This window comes from Phocoena phocoena, chromosome 3 (assembly GCF_963924675.1).
Source record: "Phocoena phocoena chromosome 3, mPhoPho1.1, whole genome shotgun sequence".
NCBI lineage: Eukaryota > Metazoa > Chordata > Mammalia > Artiodactyla > Phocoenidae > Phocoena > Phocoena phocoena.
In genome coordinates this window covers 13,684,286-13,692,403 of record NC_089221.1, presented here as the reverse complement: position 1 = coordinate 13,692,403, position 8,118 = coordinate 13,684,286, and the positions used below count along the sequence as shown (strand labels likewise).

Below are 8,118 nucleotides of genomic sequence, written 5' to 3'. Positions count from 1 at the left end.
GAAAAACACAGATCACAGGGTGCTTAATCAACTGCAGGTTGTCCTTGCTTTTGACCCTCTTCTGAATCAGCAGGAAATGGACCGCGTTGGAAAGTTCTGGTTCCTAATGGCTGACTTGACCCTCTAGGGCTGGCCAGATAGGCTGATTTTTTTTTTAATGCAAAAATTCACGTTTTATTTTTATTCTTACATTGGTGGGAGCTGATGTCAGGAACTGAAAGGCAAGCAATAACTTTTGTTTCTACCTCTTAGCTGAACAATAATACACACAATGTGGCATTTTCATTAGGCTTCTTTACATTGCTTCTTCACATTTCACACCAGAATACAACATTACCCTTTTCTTGAATAAAATGACCCAGTTACTAAGGAAACCATCTTTGGAGGGAGTGTTTAAGAAGCATATTTTATTTAAATGAATCGTCCAGTAGGAAATGGGGAATTCATTGCCTTTACTTAGACTGTGTAAGTAGTTATATGTCAAATTTATGTGTGCAGCCCCCCAACATTTCCTTATTGGAAACATCGATATATCCACATCACAGCTCCCAAAAAGACTTTAAAGTCTCAGAATTCTGTATCTCCTTTGGCTTGGTTCTCTCTTGATTCCACCCAGGCTTTATTAATGGTTCGCTTCATATCATCACCTCCATCTTCATACATTTTCTTTAGAACATTCATTAATCCCTCACTAGGATCTGTTCCAGTGTCGTAGGAGGGCTCTTCTTTCTCTTTGCATTCTTTTTCAACCTGAGTCAGGTAGACCTACGGTGTGTTTTCCGCTTTCTTCCTGCATAAGATAAGAACTGTATCTGTCTTGATCTTTTTTTAACTGCCTTCCACAGAGATGGGTTACAAGAGATTGTTCGTAATCATGGAGTAACTCTTCCCATTTAGATTCTTTACCAAAAGATCAAATGACCTCTCTGTGAAATGCACCTGCACATTCTCAGCGAGGACTTGATGAACTCCAGTTAAGGTCATGTAGATTTTCACAAACTTATCTGACTGATCCCCTCCATAATTGCTGATTTTCACTGTCTATCTGTCGTAACAGAAGCAACCACAGCGGCAGGCTTTTCACTTTCCAGAAGCTCTGCTTTTCTCTGTGATTTCTGCTGCCTCTTGTTCTTGATTTCTGTCTCAATCTTGGATTTTTCAGCTGTCAGTGCATCACTTACTCTTTTTCTAGTGGCTTTTTCCAGCAGCACCTTCACTTCTTCTAGATCTTTCCGTAGCTTCTCCACAGCTGAAGCCACGGTCGGGCTGCGTCAGGCAAGGCCCGAGCTGCAGCGGCGCAGGGGCGAGAACAGGAAATGCCGCACGGACCACGCTCACCCCGAGCGCAGACTACACGGGCACCAGTCAGAGTGGCCGCGGTCTTCGGACACCAGAATGGCTGATTTTGAAGATGGAAGTTGCTAGCTGTTCAGGTCTCATGCAGAGAGTCTCCTGGACCAGGCTGGGAGAACACCAAGGTCTGCAGAGCATCACCCAAAGCAGCAGGCCACTCATATGCTTTTGATATTGCAAAATTGTTCCTAGTTACTCTGTACATTTTGCCTTTAAATTGCTTTCATTGTTTTATGTGGTCTGTGGTACACACCTCATTTCTTTCAGCTGCAGTCATCATATTTCCAGCAGTTAGCTCATTCAACAGAAGTTCCTTGCATTTTTATCCAAGGAGTCAACATTATGTTGGGGACCTGAGGTGAAGGGTTGGAATACATTGCCCTGAGGCGAGAGGCAACTAACCTCATAAAATGTGTTGTTACCCAAACAGAGAATATTCTTTAATCACCAAAGTGATGCTGAGAAAGTCTCAAAACTCCCTTTGACATTTTGCCGAGATTACATGGGAACTGGTTATGCATTAGACAAATTGCAATTCTCATTTACCAGCTCAGGGCAAGGTCAGGCTACCAAAAAGCAACAGTGATGCTTCTTCCCAGGGGAGGTTATGTTGCAACCTTAATCCTTTTCTCTTCCACTTGTGAGGTGAGTGGGTTGACAGGTACAGGATAGAGTTGACACTCAGAGCTGACATTCTCTTACTTTGTCACTAGCAGCAGAGTGTCCAATGTCAGGACCAAGATACATCATAGCCGGGAGCTGTTGACTGGACTTGTTTATTACTGGTAAACTCTTCGGAACAAATTCCATAAGGACTCCTGTTGCTAGATGAACACCCGAGAGGCAGAGATTCAGGCTCATAGGGAACTTTCTTTAGATTCATTAATTCAACAAGTACTTTTGGAGGATCGACTATGTGTAGATATAAACGTGGTTCCACTGAAGGCAGTGACGTCACTCCCAGACACCAGCGCTAAGCGTAGACCCACCAGGAAGCACAGAAGCCCGTCTAGGACACTCTCTTTGCCAAGTCAGCTTGTCAGCACTCCACAGTCTCCTTTTCAGAGCCTCGCTAGGGAGCTTTTTCCTTTGTCTGCAATAGTAGCAACTCCGTGTGATGGGGTGCTCCACCTTTAATGGGGTGTGAGGAGTTCAAGCAAGCAAGTCACACACGGTCTGCTCCCATTCATTCTCTCCTCCGTCGCCAGCAGTGACAGAAGTGGAAGCTTTGCAAACCAAGGAACCTGATTTAGGCTGAGCGTGCTACTTGGATTTGTAGTCTTACAAATCTCCTTGCATGTTTCTTTTCTGTGTACTGGCCTAGAATCACTGCTTTGATGCAGAGATTCTTAACCCTGGCTACACATTGTGATCATGGCGGAGAAGCTTAAAAAATACTGCTGCCTGGGCCCCTTCCCTTTGATTCTTTCATTAGTCGGGGGTGGAAGGCGGTGCATTTTCCCATGGAAAAGTAATAAAATTTACAGCAGTGTTTCTCAGTTCTGGCTGTACATTAATATCAGCTGGAGAGAGAACTCTTTTACTTTCTTGATATCTGAACCCCATCCCAGACCAATTAAAAATGATTCTCTAGGCTAGAGCCCCAGCATCCGTAGTTTTTAGTTCCCCAGTATATTATAGTACATATGTCAATATGGGGCCACTGCTGCAAATTCTATCACTTTCATGCGGATTTAGTCTATACCAGCAATCCAAAAGGCAGAAAAGTTCACTAAAAGAAGGGTCAGATTGGGATGGTTCTCTGTGCATAAGGAATCAAAAGCCAACATTTCTTCTGGAATCCATGAAACTCTATGTGTGTGTGTGTGTGTGTGTGTGTGTGTGTGTTTGTGCATGTATGAACATAGGCAGGACAGGTTTGTAGAGCTGCATGAACAGGAGTAGAATGTTCAATTAACGTTAAAATAATGTATGTTAAAATAATGTAGAAAGTTAGAAATAAATCCCATCATGTATATAATGAAAGAAAATTCATACAAAAATTAGTTGAATTTGCTTCACTCAAATGTCATAAATTTTTAAAATTTAATTTAATTTTTTAAAATTGAAAGTATAGTTGATTTACAATGTTGTGTTAGTTTCAGGTATACAGCAAAGTGATTTAGTTTTGTGTGTGTATGTATTATATATGTCTATGTTCTTTTTCAGATTCTTTTCCCTTAGAGGGTATTACAAAATACTGAGTACAGTTCCCTGTGCTATACAGTAGGTCCCTGTTGGTTATTTATTATATAATTATATACATATATATATAGTAGTGTGTATATGTTAATCCCAAAGTCCAAGTGTCATACAATTTTAAATGACTGGCTCTTTGGGCATCTATAGCAAGACCTTCTACAATATAAAGGAAGCTTCCATGTTCATTGGGGCAAAAAATCAAGGTTGGCCAGGATGAGTTCTTGTCTGAAGGCTCCAGTTCTTGTCTGGAGGTCGCTTTCAGTCTTATTCCTATTGATGGCCAAATTCAGTACCTGCGGTTGCAGGATTGAGGTCCCTGTTTCCTTGATGGTTATTGGCTGGAGACCACTCTGAGCTCCTAGAGGCTGCCACATTCCTTGCCATGTGGTCCCTTCCATTCCTGAGCCAACAATAGTATATCATATCCTTCTCATGCTTCAAATCACTGACTTCTTTGGCGTCTAGACCCAGATTTTAAGGACTCATGTGATTAGGTCGGGTGCACCTGGATAATTCCTATTCATAAATTCAATTGTGCCATGTAAGATGACCTAACCATGGGAAAGAGATCCATCACATTCTCAAATCCTCATGATTATACAGGGTGTGTATGCCAGGAGTTGGGCATCTTGGGAGCCACCTTAGATTTCTGCCTACCACAATACTCTTTCAAGAAGCTTGGCTAAGAATAGAAGAATCCTGAGAGGAAGTGGGATTAAATGATTCTTTTTAAAACCATGATCAAGAGCAAGCCTGGAACATCTTTATATGCTGAGAAGAAAGGATACAAAAAAGGGATTAAAACTCCAAGAGGGTGAAAATAATCGTAAAGGGAATTGAGGATATGGCTCCTGAATATAAGATTTAACTTAAAGGAAGAACAAGCTCTTCTTGGAAAAGAGACCATGAGGGTGGATGCAGATGTGGGACATTGTATGTGCAGTGGCAGGAATTTCATGGAATATCTCCACATCACCTCAAGGCGTTCCCTAAGAAGTAGGAGGCCAAGGTAGGCAGAGCTAGGGACCGGGTAGATAGCACTGGAGGATGCTGAGAGAGAGAGTATTAGAAATGGAACTTGAGATGGCTCACTCAGGGCATCCACAAGTGCTTGAAGAATTAATAAATCCATCCAATAAACACAGAGGATGCCTGAGCTGCCTCTTACCCACTCGTGAGTGTGCACCATGGGCATCTCTCTCCAAATCTGAGTTAAGTGACATAATGTTAGTAGCTTGAAATTGGCCATAGTGGGGATATTTATACCTTGGAAATTTGCTAACACCGCAATTAGAGTTTTTAAACAGAGAGCTAGTTGTTAAATATTTACCAGCCCACAGTCCTGCAGGGATCGCCCTTTGGGTTCCAAAGGCATCAGCCTACATCAAATTGTTTCCGTTCATAAACTGCTAGTTCCACAAAGAGGTCATAGGAGCATCTGGATAAATGGCAAAGTGAGCATAGTTTACAAAAAGGTGCCTGAGGTTGCTAAAATATTTAGCTCTCATACTAATTTTATGTACATCAATAATAAGGGGTAATACTGCTAAGGGAGGCTTAAGTAGCAGTTTATAAATTTCTTCTCTCCACAGAACAGTTTTTAGTCTCCAAATATGAGGATCAATTGGGATTCATGATACTAGGAGTGTTTTAGGCGTTGAAATGAATATGGGTAGAAAATAGAAAAATTTCCTTCCTTCCTTCTTTCTTTCTTCCCACCCTCCCTTTCTTCCTTATTTTCTTCTTTTTTTAAAAAACAATATTTGAGTTTTTAAGAGAAACATGTTATTGTAACTTGCCTAAGAAAATTGGGAAAAGGCAAAAGAAAACAATTGAACTGAAATGGAGACGGATGAACAGAAAAGAGAAAAAAAGAGATAAGCAAAATGGTATAAAGGAACTATCAGAGATATTAATATAATATCTAAAGAAGAAACACTTTCAATGAGAAAGTTAATTAAACTCTATATTTCTTTTAATAATCTCTAAATTGTCAACAGTCTTACTAAAATCAATAAGGTGAATATACACTTTGCTTCTTTAGTTGAAAGTTATACTCTCAGTACTCCCAAATATTCATGAGGCAATCTGCAGTTTGAACTCTTTCTATTTCAGGAAAAGACATTGAAAAGATCTCTTGATGAGCAACAGGACACTCTTGCCATCCCACCATGTCTTCTGTAATTCATGTTATTATCTAGTTTAAACAGCCCTCAAAGGGGAGAATATTGAGTCCAGGGGAAGCCAAAGCAGGCAAAGCATTGCATAATTTTGACTTTTGTACATTACTTTAGCTCAATGTTATTTGTGATGAAAGAAGGCACTAGAAAGTAGATAATAAGAAAAATTTGGAATTATGATTAACACTTAAACTATTCAAAAGATTCAGGGTCTTTATTGTCCTCTTACCTGAGGTCATTTAGTAGTTCTTAAAGTCTTGTTGGAGAGGTCAATATGAGAAAAATTATTGTAACACTATAAGGATGGATTTTATGTTTTTATAAGTGTACTTCTTAGGACCAGTCCAAATGTCACTCTTAGTCCAAGCCACCCAGGAGAGTGAAAGGCTAAAGGAAAAGCCTAAATGGCAGCAGGGAAGCTAACTCTTGATTTTCCCCTGTGTCAAAGTAATTGACCTTGGCCTTTCTTGCTCAAGGGACTTTAGGACAGTAACTCAGAAGCAACATGAAGAATAAATTTGGATTCTGGACAGTTCCTTAACACTATCTTGTTGATGAACTATCTTCCTTTAGCTACTTCATCAAATGCTTCACCAGTGTTCTCAAAGGTCGCCATGATTTATCACAGCTCAACAAACGTATCCACATGGGATGTTCCAGTGGTTGTATAAATTAAAGTTAATTCCGAATTCTAGATAAATTAAAATAGACTAAGACTGCCTTTTCTGTAAGGCTGTGGCTCTAACAATGAGCTCTCCATGAGCAACTTATTATGCCAGCCTTATGACATTTTGAAGAAATTCATGTATCCCCAAGAAGGTATTCTACAATTCACTGATTCCTCAATTTGCTTTTCAAAAAAATTTAAGTGACTCTCTGAGCCAGAAGATTATTTAACTTCTGACATTTTAAGGTATGAAACAAGTGGAATTTTAAAATTAAGTTTGAATAAACATTGATTAATATATGATACCAAAAGTTCCAAATCAAAACGATTTTAAGACAAGTGTGTGTATAAATACAAATATGTAACGTAAATGTGAAAGCAATGTGCTTTACCTAAAGAAATGTTAAAAAAACAAAACAAAGTAAAACACAATAGTTTTAAAGTCATTCAACAACTATAAAGAAGATAATAAAAATCATTCACAATTCTGCTACCCAGAGATTATTATCACTAAAGTCTTTCTTAAGGTATGTTGTATTGGTCAGTTGTTTCAGTAGTAATACTGCTTAACAAAGAACTACAAAATCTCAGGGGACTACAACAACATTTATTTTTTCTTCATCATGAATGTATAGATTAATAATTTGGCTGGAATTTATCTTTCTGGGCTGAGTCAGTTTCACTTGACCTGTCTCTAGGCAAGTAGGTAAGTTCAGGTCTCGTTCTGGGCTCAGTGAATATCCAATTCCTCGTCCTCTCTTGGTAATGGCAGAAGGAAAGAAGGTAAGCTAAACCATGCAAGCTTAGTTAAAACTGTCTGCTCACATCACATCTGGTAGGAGTTCATTAAACTAAAGCTACTTACATGACCAATCAGAGTCAGTGGGGTCAAGGAACACACTCCCAAGAAGGGGGAACTAAAGCAAGGCAAGGGAGGAAGAAAAATCTGTAAGCAAACCATACACACACACACACACACACACACATACAGTTATATATGTATATGCACATATAATGTGTTTATATGTACAATATATATTTATGTATGTAAACATGTATATATATGTATATTCATGTGTGTATATAAGTATGTATGCACATTTTCAACACATGCTCACAAATACTATCTACTTCATAGGGTGATTTGGAGATTTAAATAAATTAATACATGTAAAATTCAAAAAATTATCTCACACCCACTAAATATCCAATAAATGTTCAACATTGTTATGCAATGTTTATGTTCCTTCAAAATTTATATGTTGAAGCCCTAACCCCCAGTGTGATGATATTTGGAGGTGGGATCTTGGGGGTTAAATAACTAGGTTTAGATGAGGTCATGAATGATGGGACTGGTGTCCTTATAAGAAGAGGAAGAGAGACCAGAGCTCTCTCTCTCTCTCACCTTTTCTCTCCATCATGTGAGGACATAGCAAGAAGGTGGCCAGTTGCAAGATTAGAAGAGGGGTCTCACCAGGAACCAAATCAGCCAGCACCTTTATCTTGGACTTCTTATCTCCAGAACTGTGAGAAATAAATGTCTATTGTTTAAGCCACATGGTTTATTGTATTTCCTTATAGCAGCTTGAGCTAAGACAAACATTATGATATGTTTAAGAAAAGAGAATCCTAATCAATCCAGTTATTTGAATGATATTGTATTATGAGTATTTCCCAAATCATTAAAAAGTTACTATTTAATGTCATATATCAGTG

General features: G+C 39.0%; 1 pseudogene; it reads right to left on the bottom strand.

Moving 5' to 3' along the window:
- Nucleotides 1-567: 567 nt before the first annotated feature.
- Nucleotides 568-1,174, bottom strand: LOC136121141 (calcyclin-binding protein pseudogene; annotated as a pseudogene).
- Between the last annotated feature and the right edge of the window lie 6,944 nt (nucleotides 1,175-8,118).